Source organism: Gossypium arboreum, chromosome 5 (genome assembly GCF_025698485.1).
Source record: "Gossypium arboreum isolate Shixiya-1 chromosome 5, ASM2569848v2, whole genome shotgun sequence".
In the NCBI taxonomy this organism is placed as follows: Eukaryota; Viridiplantae; Streptophyta; class Magnoliopsida; order Malvales; family Malvaceae; genus Gossypium; species Gossypium arboreum.
In genome coordinates this window covers 86,913,223-86,930,460 of record NC_069074.1, presented here as the reverse complement: position 1 = coordinate 86,930,460, position 17,238 = coordinate 86,913,223, and the positions used below count along the sequence as shown (strand labels likewise).

The window sequence follows — 17,238 nt, the reverse complement described above, 5'->3', positions numbered from 1 at the left end:
ATATTTATTTCTTTAAATGTATAAGATTGAATCAAAATTAAAATTTTATGATATTTGAATCACAATAAAATCTTTTTATAATAATTGCATCAAATTAAAGTTCATATATAATTTTAAATTTTATCTCATTGTAAAATAAATTAAATCTACGTGCAAGTATAATCTATTTAAAAATTTAACTATTATTGTATGAACTGATTGAATTTTAGCTCGATTGGCATTGATATTATTTTCAATATGAGAGAACGTAAATTGAAAGTGCGATAAAATATATTATCCTCCTATTCAAGGGAATTTATAAATTAATATTAAAAACTATTTTACAAATAGTATTTTTATTTGATAGAGAAATCAATTTGTATGGCACGTTATATAGAAACAAAACTATCATTAATGTAAGAATAGAATATAGTCTACTCTAACTTTAGTTTTCAATATAAATTCGGTCGAATTTGATTGAATCATAAATTTGATTTGATTCAAACTTAATTAATTTTTATTTAAAATAATCTAACACAAAATAGTTTGAATTTAAGGTGATGTAAATAAATAATTTAAATTTATCAAATCAAAATGATAAAAATTTAAAATAATTTAAATTTATAATTATCTAATCCAAAAATTTTCAATATCAAATTTGAATAGTCCTAACTCAAAACAAACGAATTATATTGGAAATAACTCAAACTAGAAAGCAACCAGAACTAAAATGAGTGGAATTCAAAATAATTCCAAACCAGAATCACCAAAAAATTGGTAAAAGTACAAAAAAAAAAGTGTCAGATTGTATTTTGCTGCTTATACTTAAAAAATTTAGCAAATTAGTTCCTCTACATTATATTAAGAGTAATTTAATCTTTTCTGTTAAAAATTTCATCTATTTATACAGTTAAAAATTAACACAAAATATCCAGATAATAGCATATGGTGTGCCATGTGTATTTGATATTGAGGTATATAAACCATTTTTAACAATGATAAAATATAAAAACTAATTTTTTTTTTTCACTAGGGCAGGCAATGCAATGACTCTTAGCGTGGATGATACTTTTATCCCAAAATTTAAAACTCAAACACCAAACCCACCAAAACAGCACTTTGCTTTCGGTCTACATGAACTTCAATCCTTTACAATTTGGACATGGATATTCATTCAATCATGGACGTCCTCAAGTCCTAGACTAGCCCATTTAGGAAAAGCAATTAGGGTTTGAATAGGGTTTATCTGACCCTAAATCTTCCCCTTTTTTCAGCAGCCAACAACCCAAAAGTAGCTTCATCAAATTCCCTCATAATGGGGAAGAAACGAAAACACAGCGAAACCCAGACAGCAGAACCAACAAAGAAAGATGAAGGAGCTCCAGAGAGACCAACAAGGACCCTTTTGGGTTGGAAAGTCAAGGACGAAGCTAAGCAACAAACTCAGTCTAACACGGATTCTTCCCAATTTTTTAGAAACAAAGCGAAAGTTATGGTAACATGTTCACGCCGTATTAATTACAGGTTAGTTTAAAAATAATAATTCTTTGCCTTAAATGTTTGGTTGATTTTGTTTCTGACTTGGGTTGAGTGGGTTTTTGTAGGTATAGGCATTTGATGTTGAATTTGGTTTCAGTTTTGCCTCATTGCAAGAAAGATAACAAGGTTGAATCAAGGAGTAGCAAAGGAGCTACCTTGAATGAACTTATTGAGTGAAGGGATTGTTCTTCTTGTTTGTTTTTTGATGTATATATCTAAGCTTTGGGTTTCTTTCACATTTTTCAATTTTGATGCAATTAAATTGTTTATAATAACTCATTTTAAATGGTGCTTATTCCAGTGTAGGAAACATCAAGATCTTTATATGTGGATGGCAAAATCTCCTAGTGGTCAATCTGTGAAATTTTTGGTTAATGCTGGTAATGATTTTCTGATTTGATTTCTTAAAAAAAATGCTCTATCATGACTTTGATCATATTACATAATTATGTTCTTTTGATGTTGTTTACATTTTCTTTAGTTCTTGTATTTCTTGTGTTTTGAAAGAAGTTTGTTCTGTTTTTTTTCAGTGCATACTATGGAAGAATTGAAGCTCACTGGTCCTTTTTTGACTTTCTCGAGTAATTTCGAAAAAGATGCTCATTGGAAGCTTTTGAAGGAGATGATCATACAGGTATATTGATGTTTTTTATTACTATAGATGCAAATTCTCTCTGTTAATACTTGATATGAATGATAGACAATTTTTTACGATTAAGGTGGACCATTACTCTTTTCAAGTCTGTCCTTTATTAATGCTTTTACTTCCTGACTAGCGGAACAATGTGAAGATTGTTCGATAGAACAGTTGACTGTACTGAGTAGTGAAAACGAGAATACTCCATGACACTTTCTTTTCTATTGTTTTTGTGTTAGATATTTGGAACTCTGAAGGAGCACCGGAAATCTAAACCGTATCATGATCACATCTTTGTTTTCTCTATTGTCGATGACCACATATGGTTCCGCAATTACCAGGTTCGTGATGTAGTATACTTTGTGTAGTTCATGCATTAATTAACTTTTCATATCACTTTTAATACTGTTGTTTCCTAATGTAGATATCTGTTCCTCATAATGAATCTGACAAAATAGCTCGAGGGGGACTCGATAAAATGACCTTAATTGAGGTATGCATTGGTTTCTGTTGATATGATTATGTTGTAATTGTAGTTTAATACTCCGTACTGGGGCCGTGCAGGTTGGTCCGAGATTTTGTTTGAATCCGATCAAGATATTCGCTGGCAGCTTCAGGGGTCCAACACTATATGAGAATCCTTTCTACGTATCGCCTAACCAGGTTAGAGGATTTTACATTAATCATAATTTTTATGGTGCAAATAATGTATGGGTAATGATAATTTTACGGATTTACTCATTATTGCTGTCGAAACCATTCTTTTGAAAACGGGGATCGACTTTGTTTGAAAGTGAAAATTAAAACGGGAGTCGCCACCAATCTTTTATCAGGTGTGATCGGATCACCTTTGTTTTAATAAATCAATTTTAGTTTACTAAAACAGGGCCTTTGGTCTACGAAACTTGAGAGAATGAGTTCGGGAGTCGGTTACTTGCGAGGAAGGATTAGCACCCTCGACACGCCCAAAAAATTGGTACCGAATTGATTAGTTAGTGTCTTAATGTCGAAAATTAAAAATCGGAAGGACTTGAAATACGATCTTTTCTATTAATACCGATTTTAAAATTTTGAATTAGCTTAAATCGATTTGTTTAAAGATTTCCTTATCTCGAGATATCGAGTATCACATCCCGTAAGTTAGGACACAATACCATGAATTCCGAGCACAAGGTCGTCTTTTAATTTAAATTGGAAATCCGTGCATTTCAAAACTCAAAAGTATATTTAGCTATTTAGAACCAACAAGAGAACCGAATCCCGTAAGTTAGGGTACAATTCTTCGATGTTCTAAAATGCTAAACATTGCCTTATTTATTGAAATTAGTAAAACATAAATAAAAATCTTTAAAGTAATGAACAATGTAATGATATAAAATAGGCGGAGACAAAAATAAACGAGTTGGAAATACATTGAAACAAATAATAAATATGACAACAATATTAAAACAATAACAATGCATGCGATATTTTAAACGTAATAATAGTATCCAATGTGAAATAAAAACAACGAATATATACATAATAAAGATATTAAAAGATATTAAGAGTATGTACGTAAAATATATATATATATATATTTATAAATAGTAATAGTGTTAGAAATATACTATATATAGTGTTTGAAGTATATACATAAAATAGTGAAAATATAACTAGTAATGTTAAGATATATATAATCTATACATATGTATGAAATAGATATAAAAAAAATGTACATAATATAGTGTAAAAATACATACATGATATAATTAAAATATATACATAAGATAACATGTAGAAAAAAAATATATAAATAATATAGTATTAAAGATATATACATAAAATAGTATAATATATATATACGTAATATAGAATTTAGAATATACCTAATATATTAAAAGAATATATATAATATAATATTAAAAGATATAATAATAACAAAAAAAAAGAGAGGGAAAGAGTAGGTGATTTTCTACCACTGCTTGCACACTGCTGACACTGCAATTGGACCTCAAAAAAAACTTTTCGTTAAAAATGGGAAAGCTTCCTCTTATTTTTACTTTCGTATAAAAGAAACAAAATAAAACTGAAAGGAAAACAATAAGCAAACAAAGAACTTAAAACGAGAATAGACCAAGAAACCTTTTTTGTTTTGATATTTGATTAATCTCCAAAAAAACTAGCTTCTCCAAAAACTAGCCTTTACAATAACTTTTCTCCTTGATTACTCTAAAAAATCCTTTACAATAACTTTCTCCCCCAAAACTTCTTCCTCCCCTCGACAGTGACCAAACAACCATCTATAATTAACTTTACTTTTTGATGGAGAGAGGATGGAACTGCTCCAGCAGAATGGATTCAGGGCCTTCCCAGAAGGCAGTTATACGATGGGGTGATGTCCATGACTTGGAACTCGACATTGTAAATGTAAGGGCCCACTTCTAAAGGGATATCAATCTTTCCCATAACTTCACACATTGTCCCATCGAATGCCCTTACCGTGGAATGACAGGGCCTTAAATAGGACAGATCTATCGGAATTCTGGAAAGCGTGGTCAAAGGCATGACATTAAGTGCCGAGCCATTATCGATAAGCACATTCGGTATTATGTAGCCCTTGCAACGCGTCGTAACATATAGTGCTTTCACGGAGCCTCTACCATTAGGTGGTATTTCGTCATCACTAAAAGAAATGAAATTATCCGCATTCAAGTTGTTCACCCATCCGTCCGACTTCTCCACGGATATATTGTTTGCCACGTAAGCTTGATTCAACACCTTCAAAGAAAGCGCTCAGTGCGGCTCCGAATTTAACAGCAGAGATAAAATCGAGATTCGTGCTGGTTGCTTATTCAATTGTTCCACCACATTGTATTCACTGTGTTTGATAAATTTCAAGAACTCCTGTGCTTCCTCCTCAACCACAGGCTTTTTAGTTTCTTGCACGGGTGAAATTTCTTTCTCGACTTAGGCCTCATGCATCACTGCTTTCCCTTTTTGCTTCCAGTCACTATTCTTCTTCACTGGTTTGACCTCTTTCAAATAACATCTTTCACTTGGGTAAAATGACCTACCTCTCCAACATCTCTAGTTGTGGATTTGAGATTTTCATCTTCCGGTGTGACGATATTGATGTCATATTTCTATGGTCCATGGTACGGCTTTGTCGTCTTTGTACGAGAAAGGAGACGGTACTTCGATTATCTTTTTTGGTTTCACCGGCTATTTCGTCGCGTCGTAATAAATTACTAATGGTCGATCCGTGCTATAAGAGAGACCTGATGAATGGTTGTCAGAGGTGCATACTTCTCTTTCGTTGGTCTCTTCCCTCTTGTTAAGGACCTTAATCTCCTTATTATCCATCCGATCTTGAAGCAATCTTTTAAATTCCTCACACGACTGAATGTCGTGTCCTACAATTCCATGGAAATTGCAAAAACTTTGACCTTCTTCTTCGAGAATTCTATCGGGGTGACAAAGCAATCCTTTCTTAACCAGTACCTCTTAGATTTTTATGTAGAGGTGTCCTTATTTTCGAAACACATCTTCTGACTTTCCATTCGTCCTCTTTCCCCACTGTGCTCACATTCCCTTCAGCATTGTTAGGGAACGAGTTCCCAGTTGCGTTACTGGCACTATCGAATCGTAGGATACCCGCGTCAATGAGTTCTTGAACTCTCCTCTTAAAAGCTAGGCAATTCTCCGTGGAATGCCCCTGGTTCCTCGCGTGGTATGCACAACTAGCGTTTGGATTGTACCATTTTGGGTATGGAGGTTTAAGGGGTGCCATGTAATGGGGAGAAATCAGCTGTTTCTCCAAAAGTTTTGGGTATAATTCCCCATATGACACAGGGATAGGAGTAAATTGCGGTCTCTGGATTAGGCCTTCGGTCTTGGTTCGCTTTCATTTGGCTTTGAACGGCACCGTGTTTTGTGGGAATGTGGTGACGGGTCTTTGGTTATTCGTGGCGATACGGGTAGGAAGGAGGTGGTGCTTGGCGATAAGGGGTTTGAGGGGATAATAGAAATTTGGAGGTGGATAACTTCGAGGTCGGGGTTGGTTTGGATATGGATTAGGGCATAACGGCTTTCCATTCCCACCATGTGGACTTCTGGTTCTTTCTTCTTCATGGGCACTGTCCTTTTTGAACCTTCCATTCTACCGTTCTTTACGGCGTTCTCTATAAGCTCACCGGATATTACAATATCCGTGAAGTCCTTCGTGGCGCTTCCCACTAGTTTCTCATAAAACGACGTCTTTAAGGTGTTGATAAAAGGACGGTTATCTCGTTTCGTTAGTGGGGTTCCACTTGGTGAGACGCCCTCCATCTCCGCAATCATCGTCTAAAAATTTTGACGGATTTTCTCCATCATTTGTAAAGTCATCCGATCAGCACCATATCGATACATGCTTGTACCGCTTCACGAATGCCGACGCCAAGTCTTTCCAAGATCGGATCCTTTCTCATCGAGGTGGTTGTACCACCGAAGAGCCGATCCTACTAGACTATCTTGAAAATAATGTACAAGTAGCTTATCTTCGTTCACGTAACCGGTCATTTTTCGGCAAAACATGACAATATGGGTTTTTGGACATCTTGTCCAATCGTATTTTCAAATCGAGCACCTTGAACTTGGAGGCGAGGATTAGGTCGTACCAAATCGAGTTCTTTAGCACCTAGTACCGAGAAGGCTTCAGTGCCTTTTATTGCCTTGAGTCTTTCTTCCAAACTCCTATACTTCTCTTGAGCCTCGTGATCATCTATTTTCAATTTGGCTATTTCGACTAGATCATCTAAATTTAGAACTACAGGATTGGCAGAGATTGCTCCGGGATTTGACATAAATGTTCCTTGCCCTAGATGAGCAAATGGCATAAGTCGTCGTTCCAAGCCTGTGGATTCCCCTTGAGTATACCCTCTTTGTGCTACGTGGGCATGCGGTGGAGTGAATCTTGGGGGATAGAGTGGATCCTGGTCATGATTAATTCTTGATTGAGGTTTCATACTATCGGGGTTCTGCATAGGTCTTTTTCCTTTGACCAAAACTGATATCATCTCCATCATTCTAGCCATTTGATCCTTTTGTTCAAGTGATTCCTCTCGAGATATTACTATCAAATCTCTCGTTTCTTATTGTGACTTAGCCAGTTGTTCTTGTAATTCCTTTTGGACTCTTTCCATCCTTTCGATTCTTTCATTGAACTTAGCCTCCATTGCTCTAGCTTGTCGACGCGTTTTATACGAATGGCGTGGTTCCAGATTTGAAGTGTTGCAACTGCGAATTATATGATTCTAACCTTAGCGAATGATTATGGGATATGTATATGCAATGAATGGATGCAAAAAGAGGCGTTGATTCCAATTCAATTTCATTAGAAGAACTTCACTAGAAGAAAAATTTCTTTACATAGAACGGATGATTACATATACGACTTCGCCCTAATGCCCAAAGTCTTAACTTTCCTAAGAAGCCAAGCTAAACTTGACCTCGATTCGATTTTGACTCGACTTTAAGCTCAATATATCACCGAATCGCCAAGGCTTGCAAGTGATCAACTATCTCCTAACTCGAGCTATAGCTTCACCATGACATAGTCTCTATCTCTAATCTAGTTTTGAGAGTGGTGAAGTTGTTCTCTCAGAATGGTCGTTGTTTGTCTCAAGAAGTTCCACTCAAATTTTGCTATTTCGCAGGCGATCTCGAAGTTCTTCTATTTTCCTTTCAACTCTTCGATCCCGCTCGACTAGCCTTTAGCTTAATTATCGAATTATGGCTATGATGTTATCAAGTAATCTTTCCAATTCAACCACCGAGCTCAGAATCTCTCCTTTTCATTTTGGGTTTCTAACAAACTCTTCTTCAGAGTGTCCTCTCGTTCTAGCATCTTGAAATCTTTTCTCTCAATGGTCGGCTAAAAGGTCAATTGAAAGATTACTTCAAAGAACATCATAGCCATAATTCAATAATTAAGCTAAAGGCTAGTCCGAGCAGGATCAAGAGTTGAAAGGGAAAATAGAAGAACTCGAGATCAAGACCGCGAGATAGCAAAATTCGAGGAACTTTGAGACAAAACGACTATTACAGAGAATGCCTTCACCACTCTCAAAACCAGATTAGAGATAGAGACTATGTCATGGGCTAAGCTATAGCTCAGTTCGGAGATAGTCGATCACTTGCAAACCTTGGCGCTTAGGCCGATATATTGAGCTTAAAGTACGAGTCGAATCGCATCGAGGTCAAGCTTAGCTTGGCTTTTAGGAAAGTTAAGACTTTGGGCATTAGGGTAAGTCGATATGTAATCATCCGCTCTATGTAAAGAAATTTTTCTTCTAGTGAAGTTCTTCTAATGAAATTGAATTGAAATCAACGCTTCTTTTGCATCCATTCATTGCATATACATATCCCATAATCATTCCCTAAGGTTAGAATCATATAATTCGCAGCTTGCAACACTTCAAATCTAGAACCACGCCATTCAGATAAAACGCTACGACAAGCTAGAGCAATGGAGGCCGAAGTTCAATGAAAAATCGAAGGATAGAAAGAGTCCGTATGAATTACAAGAACAACTAGCTAAGTCACAGCAAGAAACGAGAGATTTGATAGTAAGATCTCGAGAGGAATCACTTGAACAAAAGGATCAAATGGCTAGAATGATGGAGATAATATCAATTTTGGTCAAAGGAAAAGGACCTATGCAGAACCCTGACAGTATGAAACCTCAATCAAGAATTAATCATGACCAAGATCCACTCTATCCCCCAGGATTAACTCCACCACATGCCCACGTAGCACAAAGAGGGTATACTCAAGGGGAATCCACAAGCTTGGAACGACGACCTATGCCATTTGCTTATCTAGGGCAAGGAACATTTATGTCAAATCCCGGAGCAACCCTTGCCAATCCTGTAGTTTTAGATTTAGATGATCCAGTCGAAATAGCCAAATTGAAAATAGATGATCACGAGGCTCAAGAGAAGTATAGAGTTTGAAGAAAGACTCAAGGCAATCAAGCCTTCTCTGATTAGGTGCTAAAGAACTCGCTTTGGTACCGACCTAATCCGCCTCCAAGTTCAAGGTGCCCGATTTCAGAAAGCACGATGGGACAAGATGTCCAAAAGCCTATCTTGTAATGTTTTATTAAAAATGACCCGTTATGTGAACGAAGATAAGCTACTTGTACATTGTTTTCAAGATAGTCTAGTAGGATCGGGCTTCTATGGTACAACCAACCAAGAAGGAAAGGATCCGATCTTGGAAAGACTTAGGCCAGATTCGTGAGCAAGACAAGCATGTATCGATATGGTGTCCGATCGATGACTTTACAAATGATGGAGAAAAGTCAAAAACTTTTAGACAAGATATGCAGAGATGGAGGGACGCTCTCACCAAGTGAAACCCCCACTAACTAAAACGAGATAATCGCTTTTTTATCAACACCTTAAAGACGCTGCTTTATGATAAACTAGTGGGAAGCGCCATTAAAGGACTTCACGATATTGTAATATCCGGTGAGCTTATAGAGAACGCCAGAAAGAGCGGTAGAATGGAAGGTTCAAAAGAACAAAGGCCCATGAAGAAGAAAGAACTGTAAGCCCACATGGTGGGAATGGAAAGTCGTTATGCCCTAATCCATATCCAAACCAACCTCGACCTCAAGTTATCCACCTCCAAATTTTTATTATCCCCTCAAACCCCTTACTACCAAGCACCACCTCTTTCCTATCCCAGATACGCCATTTAACAACCAAAGACCAACCACCACATTCCCACAAAACACTGCAGATTGCTCAAAGCCACTTTAAACGAACCAAGACCAGAAAGGCCTAATCCTGAGAGACCGCAATTTACTCCTATCCCTGTGTCGTATGGGAAATTATACCCAAAACTTTTGGAGAAACAGTTGATTTCTCCCCATTACATGGCACCCCTTAAACCTCCATACCCAAAATGGTACGATCCAAACGCTAGTTGTGCATACCACGCGGGGAACCAGGGGCATTCCACGGAGAATTGCCTAGCTTTTAAGAGGAGAGTTCAAGAACTCATTGACGCGGGTATCCTACGATTCGATAGTGCCAGTAACGTAACTGGGAACCCGTTCCCTAACAATGCTGAAGGGAATGTGAGCACAGTGGGGAAAGAGGACGAATGGAAAGTCAGAAGATGTGTTTCGAAAATAAGGACGTCTCTACATAAAAATCTGGGAGGTACTGGTTAAGAAAGGATTGCTTTGTCACCCCGATAGAATTCTCGGAGAAGAAGGTCAAAGTTTTTGCAATTTCCATGGAATTGTAGGACACGACATTCAGTCGTGTGAGGAATTTAAAAGATTGCTTCAAGACCGGATGGATAATAAGGAGATTAAGGTCCTTAACAAGAGGGAAGAGACCAACGAAAGAGAAGTATGCACCTCTGACAACCATTCATCAGGTCTCTCTTATAGCACGGATCGACCATTAGTAATTTATTACGACGCGACGAAAGAGCCGGTGAAACCAAAAAGATAATCAAGTACCGCCTCCTTTCTCACAAAGACGACAAAGTCGCACTCATGGACCATGGAAATATGACATCAATATCGTCACACCTAAGATGAAAAGCTCAAATCCACAACCGGAGAGGTAGGCATTTTACCCGAGTGGAAGATGTTATTTGAAAGAGGTCAAACCAAAGGAAGAAGAACAAAGGATCGAAGCAAAAGGGAAAGCAAAGGATGCATGAGGCCTAAGTCGAGAAAGAAATTTCACCCGCAAGAAACTAAAAGCTCGTGGTTGAGGAGGAAGCATAGAGTTCTTGAAATTTATCAAACACAGTGAATACAATGTGGTGGAACAATTGAATAAGCAACCAAGACGAATCTTGCTTTTATCTTCGCTAAATTCGAGTCGCACCTAACGCTTTATTCAAGGTGTTGAATCAAGCTTACGTGGCAAACAATATATCCGTGGAGAAGCTGGACAGATGGGTGAACAACTTGAATGCGGATAATTTCATTTCTTTTAGTGATGACGAAATACCATCTAATGGTAGAGGCTCCGTGAAAGCACTATATGTTACGACGCGTTGCAAGGGCTACATAATACCGAATGTGCTTATCGATAATGGCTTGGCACTTAATGTCATGCCTTTGACCACGCTTTCCAGAATTTCGATAGATCTGTCCTATTTAAGGCTCTGTCATTCCACGGTAAGGGCATTCGATGGGACAATGTGTGAAGTTATGGGAAAGATTGATATCCCTTTAGAAGTGGGCCCTTACATTTACAATGTCGAGTTCCAAGTCATGGACATCACACCTCAGATAATCGCTTTCCGAAGGCCCTAAATCCATTCTCACGGAGCAGCCCATCTCTCTCCATCAAAAAGTAAAGTTCATCATAGATGGTTGTTTGGTCACTGTCGAGGGGAGGAAGAAGTTTTGGGGGAGAAAGTTATTGTAAAGGATTTTTGAGAGTAATCAAGGAGAAGAGTTATTGTAAAGGCTAGTTTTTTTGGAGATTAATCAAATATCAAAACAAAAGAGGTTTCTTGGTCTATTCTCGTTTTAAGTTCTTTGTTTGCTTATTGTTTTCCTTTCAGTTTTATTTTGTTTCTTTTATACGAAAGTAAAAATAAAAGGAGGAAGCTTTCCCATTTTTAACGAAAAAGTTCTTTTTTGAGGTCCGGCTGCCGTGTATGGTGGCACCGACGGTGGCCGAAAATCACCCACTCTCTCCCTCTCTTTGCACATCTAGGGCAAGGAACATTTATGTCAAATTCCGGAGCAACCCCTGCCAATCCTGTAGTCCCAGATTTAGATGATCTAGTCGAAATAGCCAAGTTGAAAATAGATGATCACGAGGCTCAAGAGAAGTATAGGGGTTTGGAAGAAAGACTCAAGGCAATATAAGGCAATCAAGCCTTCTCAGATTAGGTGCTAAAGAACTCCGGTTTGGTACCTGACCTAATCCTGCCTCCGAAGTTCAAGGTGCTTGATTTCGAAAAGTACGATGGGACAAGATGTCTAAAAGCCCATCTTGTCATGTTTTGCCGAAAAATGATCGGTTACGTGAACGAAGATAAGCTACTTATACATTGTTTTCAAGATAGTCTAATAGGATCGGCTCTTCGGTGGTACAACTAGCTCAGTAAGGAAAGGATCCGATCTTGGAAAGACTTGGCGTCGGCATTCTGTGAGCAGCACAAACATGTATCAGATATGGTGCCTGATCGGATGACTTTACAAATGATGGAGAAAAAATCGTCAGAAACTTTTAGACAGTATACGCAGAGATGGAGGGACGTCTCAGCCCAAGTGGAACTCCCACTAACGAAAATGGAGATAACTGTCCTTTTTATCAACACCTTAAAGACGTTTTATTACAAACTAGTGGGAAGCGTCACGAAGGACTTCGCGGATATTGTAATATCCGGTGAGCTTATAGAGAACGCCGTCAAGAGCGGTAGAATGGAAGGTTCAGAAGGTTCAAAAAGGACAGTGCCCTTGAAAAAGAAAGAACCAGAAGCCTACATGGTGGGAATGGAAAGCCGTTATGCCCCTAATCCATATCCAAACCAACCCCGACCTCAAAGTTATCCACCTTCAAATTTCTATTATCCCCCTCAAACACCTTACTACCAAGCACCACCTCCTTCCTACCCCGTATACGCCACGAACAACCAAAGACCCGTCACCACATTCCTCCAAAACTTCTTCCTCCCCTCGACAGTGACCAAACAACCATCTATGATGAACTTTACTTTTTGATGGAGAGAGGATGGAACTGCTCCAGCAGAATGGATCGAGGGCCTTCCCAAAAGGCAGTTATACGAGGGTGTGATGTCCATGACTTGGAACTCGACATTGTAAATGTAAGGGCCCACTTTTAAAGGGATATCAATCTTTCCCATAACTTCACGCCTTGTCCCATCGAATGCCTTTACCGTGGAATGACAGGGCCTTAAATAGGACAGATCTATCGGAATTCTGGAAAGCGTGGCCAAAGGCATGACATTGAGTGCCGAGCCATTATCGATAAGCACATTCGGTATTATGTAGCCCTTGCAACGCGTCGTAACATGTAGTGCTTTCACAGAGCCTCTACCATTGGGTGGTATTTCGTCATCACTAAAAGAAATGAAATTATCCGCATTCAAGTTGTTCACCATCCGCCCCTTTCTCCACGGATTTATTGTTTGCCACGTAAGTTGATTCAACACCTTCAAAGAAAGCTGCTTTGGTGTGGCTTCAATTTAGCAAGAGAGATAAAACCGAGATTCGTTGCTGGTTGCTTATTCAATTGTTCCACCACATTGTATTCACTGTGTTTGATAAATTTCAAGAACTCCTGTGCTTCCTCCTCATCCACAGGCTTTTTAGTTTCTTGCACGGGTGGAATTTCTTGCTCGACTTAGGCCTCATGCATCACTGAGGTGGAGAAGGTCTCTTATCGGGTATTCTATAAGGATTATTCCCTATTAAGAGAATTAGTGGCCACATCGAGGTGGGACGACATCTCCGAAGAGAGGTGGATAACTATTCTACAAAATTTACAGACCGAAGACGTTGAATGGAGGGCTCCGTGGTTGATTCCTGACGAAATCTTATATAGGTGCGGTGATTTTGACTGGGTCTCACTGGCTGGAATATGGGGAGCCATTGGATACGCTCCACTGATGGTGTTAAGGCAGTATCGATCAAGGCAGTTTATACCGGTGACACAAGAGTTGGCACAATGTGAGTTCTCCTATAAAGTTAACAATTATAAAAAGAGGGTTCGCGAGATATCAGATGCATGGAACCAAACTCGAAGAATGAAAGGATTCACTACAGGCCCGATGACGACCTCCGAGTATGAATGGTGGTGGGGTTGGAGAGTCAACGACAATATCCCTAGGCAGAATCAAGGGAACACACAACCGATAGAGGAGCATTTACGGGTCATCCCATCCGAGTTAGAGATCATTAAGCAAGATTTTGAGAAAAGAAACTCGGAGTTGGGAAAGAAGATAGAGCAGCTAGAAGAAGATAAAATGAAGTTGGGGTTAGACGTTGATATCCACAAGCTAAAGGCCGAGAAGTTAAGGAAAGGAAAGAATAAGGCCGAGGAAGATTTAGATAGTCTGAAAACCGATTACAAGAAGCTTCGTATAACAATAAAAATTGCCGGATTAGGTAAAACGTAGGAGCAATGGCGTCAAGAGATTAAAGAGGAAAAGACTAGAGCCGACCATTGGGAGAAAAGATTTCAAGATGCCCGAGTACGAGAGGACATTCTGAAGAAGAGTTTGTTAAAAACCCAAAATGAAAAGGAGAAGTTACGAGCTCGGGTGGCTGAATTGGAAAGATTACTTCATCAACATCATAGCCATAATTCGATAATTAAGCTAAAGGCTAGTCTGAGTGGGATCGACTTTGTTTGAAAGTGAAAATTAAAACGGGAGTCGCCACCAATCTTTTATCAGGTGTGATCGGATCACCTTTGTTTTAATAAATCAATTTTAGTTTACTAAAACAGGCCTTTGGTCTACTTAAACTTGAGAGAATGAGTTCGGAGTCGATTACATGCGCAGAAAGGATTAGCACCTCGACACGCCTAAAAAATTGGTAATGAATTGATTAGTTTGTGTCTTAATGTCGAAAATTAAAAATCGGAAGAGACTTGAAATACGATCTTTTCTATTAATACCGATTTTAAAATTCTTGAATTAGCTTAAATCGATTTGTTTAAAGATTTCCTTATCTCGAGATATCGAGTATCACATCCCGTAAGTTAGGACGCAATACCATGAATTTCGAGCACAAGGTTGTCTTTTAATTTAAATTGAAATCCGTGCATTTCAAAACTCAAAAGGATATTTAGCTATTTAGAACCAACAAGAGAACCGAAACCCGTAAGTTAGGGCACAATTCTTCGATGTTCCAAAATGCTAAACATTGCCTTATTTATTGAAATTAGTAAAACATGAATAAAAATCTTTAAAGTAATGAACAATGTAATGATATAAAATAGGCGGAGACAAAAATAAACGAGTTGGAAATACATTGAAACAAATAATAAATATGACAACAATATTAAAACAATAACAATGCATGCGATATATTAAACGTAATAATAGTATCCAATGTGAAATAAAAACAACGAATATATACATAATAAAGATATTAAGAGTATGTACGTAAAATATATATATTTATAAATAGTAATAGTGTTAGAAATATACTATATATAGTGTTTGAAGTATATACATAAAATAGTGAAAATATAACTAGTAATGTTAATATATATATAATATATACATATGTATGAAATAGATATAAAAAAATGTACATAATATAGTGTAAAAATACATACATAATATAATTAAAATATATACATAAGATAACATGTAGAAAAAAATATATAAATAATATAGTATTAAAGATATATACATAAAATAGTATAATATATATATATACGTAATATAGAATTTAGAATATACCTAATATATTAAAAGAATATATATATAATATAATATTAAAAGATATAATAATAACAAAAAAAGAGAGAGGAGAGAGGGTGATTTCTACCACAAGGTCGGCCACCGTGGCCATGGACCGCCACGCCATAACACAATGGTACACTGCACACACTGCAAATGGACCTCAAAAAAACTTTTTGGTAAAATGGAAAGCTTCCTCCTTTTATTTTTACTTTCAGATAAAAGAAACAAAATAAAACCGAAAGGAAAACAATAAGCAAACAAAGAACTTAAAACGAGAATAGACCAAGAAACCTCTTTTGCTTTGATATTTGATTAATCTCCAAAAAAACTAGCCTCTCCAAAAACTAGCCTTTACAATAACTCTTCTCCTTGATTACTCTCAAAAAAACTCTCAAAAATCTTTTACAATAATTGCCACTTATGTTTTTTCCATTCCCAACATTTGCAGATCTGAGCATTGGAGAAAAAGCAGAAGGTCGGGAAGTATGCTAAGAAAGTTAAACTAAGACAAGGAGGAAAATGCATGAGCTATCTAATTGACATGCTGTCGTTATGATGTCAAAAATAAATAGCCTTAATCTCGATAAAATGATTGGAATAAGTAGAATAGGGAGAGTAAGGGTCAATTCCACAGGGACTAGGAGTTTGATGATTTTCTTGCTTTTAACTTTGCTTAGGCGTGATGAGTAAAGGGAGGAGTAGAAGAGGGGTTTGTTTGAAGTGAAGTAAATGATTGAAATTAAACAAGTAAATTAAAAAGATTGAAATTGAAATCAAGAGATAAAAGTCACCTTGGCTAAAGACCTTGCCTCGATTTAAATCGATCCTCGAATGGGATTTTACCTCTAGCACATGCTTACATGTAAATTTATAGGGCCCAACCCTATAACTTGTTTTTCTCTCAAGTGAATCGAGAATCTAAAATCAATTTTAGATCTTAATTTTTATGAGCTAATAGCGTCAATCGCTTATTAATTCAATGCTTTGAAAATCTGAAAACCCGAGTCAATTTCGCTGTCTCAAATAAGAATCTAACCCGATTTCAGTTTCCCTTAGCGGACCGCCGCTAAGCGTGTTCACAGGAAGTTGAAGTGCCACAGGCCGATCCTTCCTTCCAACTGTTAATCGAAACCGAATTTTATTCCAAAGTGCACTTTTTGAAATCAAACCGATTTGATTATAAAAGGATGGTCAATTACCAATCCTTGATTCCCAAAAACTGAAAATGTAATCCTCGAGGGTATGAAGTGCTTTTCGATTCTCATGACTTAAAACCGAGTCATCGCTTTAGCCTTTGGCTATGGAAAACTTAGCTAAGCATGGTAGAGACCATACTTAGCATTTTAAGAAAATAAAGTAAATACTAAATCTAAAAGAGAAATTTATTAAAACTAGAAAGAAACAAAGAGGTTAATAAATGCAAAGTGAAGAATGCTCATGGATCCGTCCCCCCCCTTGAGGCTTACCCCAATGGGGTATTTATAGTCCTCAAAAATCTTAAAATGTAGCATTCAAAATTAAGAGTAAAAATCCTAAATAAACAAATAAATATAAATCTTAATCCTAATTTGAATTTAAATGGGCGGTTAAGTCTCTTTCTCCATGCCAAATGTCTTTTAGAAATTGCTGAC

General features: G+C 37.2%; 1 pseudogene; it reads left to right on the top strand.

The window, feature by feature from the left end:
- The first annotated feature begins 1,011 nt into the window (after positions 1-1,011).
- Positions 1,012-16,393, top strand: LOC108450583 (ribosome biogenesis protein BRX1 homolog 1-like; annotated as a pseudogene).
- Positions 16,394-17,238: the final 845 nt, after the last annotated feature.